The 3,597-nt window shown below is 32.6% G+C and overlaps 1 pseudogene; it reads left to right on the forward strand.

The window, feature by feature from the left end:
• Positions 1 to 1,284: 1,284 nt before the first annotated feature.
• Positions 1,285 to 1,403, forward strand: LOC111741537 (annotated as a pseudogene).
• Positions 1,404 to 3,597: the final 2,194 nt, after the last annotated feature.

Consider the following 3,597-nt stretch of genomic DNA (forward strand, 5'->3'; position numbering starts at 1 on the left):
TCTTGACCTTATTGTCATCTCATACCATCATAACCTCACCCTGGTTCCTATCTTTTCGTATTTTACTATCTTTTTTTTTTTTTAACTTTGTCCCACATCTTTGTCCTACCTACTCCAGGATTGCTATACAGTCATAAGTCTCATATTTATACCTCTTACCTTAGGAAAGGGCTTGTGGATCCCTCAAATACTTCAGTATATAATGTTACTTGGTTTTCATTTTTCCAATAAAAAACTTTTCTTGACTCAATTTTGCTCAGCCAGAACTATGGAGTAAAGCAATTATACATACTACTTTTTCTTGAACAGTCCCAATTATACTTGTTCTGGAATAACTTAACAACTCCTTTTTTTTACTCTAAATTTTTTCCTAGTTTGTATAAAAATTATATGGTCTCTTACCTGTAGGAGAAAATGAAGATGATTAACTTAATTCATATTATTTTATGAATGACTAGAAGTGTCATAACTCTCTTTTACACAAAGAACTCTCTGGAAACTATCTTAATAGGAAAGCAAAAAGGACTATATCTGAGACTTCAATTAAACTATAAACAGGGTTTCTGCTGGAAATATGAGTAGTAAAATAAAAGCATAGAAAATATAGGGGAAAATATTCTATGTTATGTTTAATGTTTAGGGATAGAAATGTGGCTGTATAGTCAATCCTAAACGTATTCCTTGCCCATAAAATTAGAACTTTTAGAACTCTAGTTAATCATAAACACATCTTATGTGGGTTCTTATCTTACTTGCTTGAAGTTGCCACTTATGATGCTTGACATTTTCCTCTACCTGAGATGTCCAAAGACATACAAATGTATCATGCTCACCAGAAAGACTTGCACACTGATTTCTGGAAAACCTTTCACAATTATTCACATTTTACTATAACATACTTTTAAAGTAGTACATCTAAACACCTACTGCTTTAGACAAGTTGGTTGTTATTCATCTTCAGTTTAGGAAAGGCTTACTCATTCTTTGCAGACAAGAATCAGTTCTGAATACAAAAGCAGAAGCTTTATGGATATCAAAGAATAGTGTTATATCTAGGTGAATAGCTGTTTTGTAAGTAGTACAGTGACAAAGGTATAAATGGCACTACAAGTGGATATATTTTCTACAGGTAAAAAGATGTTGAAATTTACTCATAAAATGTTTATTCTCTCGTCCAGAATCCAAATAATGTGAAATGGCAAACACACGAGCAACTTTTGCCCTCTACTTTTATGAGAAAGAGATAGAAGACATTAAAAAGTTGATATCAAATAATTCATAGGGGTCTATGGCCATATCACCTTGAACAAGCCTGATCCCATCTGATCTTGGAAGCTAAGCAAGGTTGGGCCTGGTTAGTACTTGGATGGGAAACCACCTAGGAAGACCAGGTGTAAAAGATAAGGGATTGTAAGTTGACAAGATCCTTGCAATCTGTGAGGTCAACCAAGGGTTGCCTCATCTAAAAATTAATAATAATAATAATAATAACAATAGTAATAATAATTCATAGGGTCTATTTTATTATCCCTGCAGAAATCATCTAATTTTTTATCACTTCTATACTTGCACTGTAAAATAAGAAGTGATATTTAAGAGGATAAGCCTATAGCAGTGAAATATTAGAAGTTAAAAATATTAATGAGAACCCAAAATGTGTAAATTAATAAATGAGATATGATTTAATAGGAATAGTTCCTAGCAAATAGTAAGAACTCCATAAAAGTAATAAAAAATGAAGAGTCCTTTGTTTAAGGAATGTATAATTTAATAAAAGAACTTGGGAGGATACACAATACACTGTATATAAAACAGAGTAGTTTCAGCATAAAGAAATATCACTTTGCTTACCCCAGCTCCATTTACAGATTTCAACAAATATGATTACAAATCCAGTTTGTTACTCCTTCTGTTTGTTGATAATCCCTAGATAAGACCTTGACAAATAACAAGGAGTCCCTTTCTTTTTTTCTACTCAGCTTAGGTCCAAGTATCATATTACTTTTCCTTCCTCTCTAATCCTATAAAATAACATTTCCTCCTATGGATTCATTTAAAACCAAAGAACCAGCTTTAATAACTATAACTTAAACATTAAGGGATTCACTTAATTTTACTACAAACCCAGTTATTTCAACAGGAATATAACACACATGACAATAAATAGGGTCTCAACTTGTGGTCTCAACAGCAGATCAGGGATTTATGAAGTCCTACACTCTATGGCTATCGCTGCACCACAGGTCCAGCATGGCTCCCTGGGCTACAGACAAATGCAGGAGAGAAGGGTTATGCCCTGATGGTCAAATGACAAGTGGAAATTTACTCCTTAAACTCTCAAAAAAGTTGAGAAATAATTGGGAAGAGGTTTTTTATTCTTTTTTTTTATTTAGAATTGGCAAGCTAGAATTACAAAAGATGCCAATAAGTCTATCTAAGCAGGTGACATAATTATTTTACCAGTTCCCATGAAGAGCAAGTACGGCAAAGCCAGCTAGCACTGTTTCTATTGTCACAGTGACTGGCATCACGAACTGGTAAAAATATTGAGATTAAAATAGAATCCAAAGGACAGAAAGGTTTGGGGAAAAATGTGCCACCATTTTATATTTTATGATGAAATACCTCTCCAATATAATTTTAGGTTGAGTCTAACATACAAGGGTAAAATTTAAGATGGCTATATTATACTATGAGATTATAATGTAAATGGAAAAATTTTTGTTGTTTTTTATGATTCGAGTACGCTAAATTTTTGAAATAGGCCTTGCAGCATACCACACTGGTTTAACATCCTTAGCTTATTAGTACCTTTTACTGGTGACAAACCTGCTTCTTAAATTAATGGTTAGTTTCAAGCCTTTGCTGAGAAATCAACTGACAAGCATTTATCTTATATCTGGGATATGTTTATAATGTTGCCCTTAAGGAATCTGCAATCTAATTGGGAGGCAAAATGAATATGCACAAAACAAAGAGAAAATAGTAAGGGCTAAATTTGTAACATTGACTCAAACTGTGAGAACGATTCATATAAGAGAGACAATTATCTATAGCCATCAAAGAAGACTTTATGATAATGATAAATTTTAATTGTTTTGAAGAACTTGAAGAGGTCTTGAAAAATGAGAAGTTTTTAATAAATAAAAGATAATTAAAAGCAGTATTCAGATGAAAATTACAGTATTTTCAAAGATTGGGGCAGGAGTCATGATTCAGTGATAGGATAATGGTCTGAGAGCAGAAAGAAACTGATTTATGCCAGGAAGAGGATACATGAAAGAAAATTCTAGCTTCTCAAGTATCTTTAGAAATCTTAGATTAATTTCAACAGAAATTTACATGAAGAATGTTTAATAAACACTTGTATTAAAATTTGTGACATTATTTATAATTTTTTTTCTGTTATCTATTTTGAGATCCAAACCACACTGAGAGAAAGAAAGGAACAAGAGCAGTTTCATGGAGGTGACCATGCTCTGCATGTTCTACTCATAGCTTGGCTAGTAGTATTGGTTAGGGGTGTTGGGATAGGTTGTGGTCTCACAATAAATGTAAACAAATATTACTACTACATGGCCTGTATACTCATCTTAT

The sequence above is a fragment of the Pteropus vampyrus genome, unplaced genomic scaffold (assembly GCF_000151845.1).
Source record: "Pteropus vampyrus isolate Shadow unplaced genomic scaffold, Pvam_2.0 Scaffold79, whole genome shotgun sequence".
NCBI classification, from domain to species: Eukaryota; Metazoa; Chordata; class Mammalia; order Chiroptera; family Pteropodidae; genus Pteropus; species Pteropus vampyrus.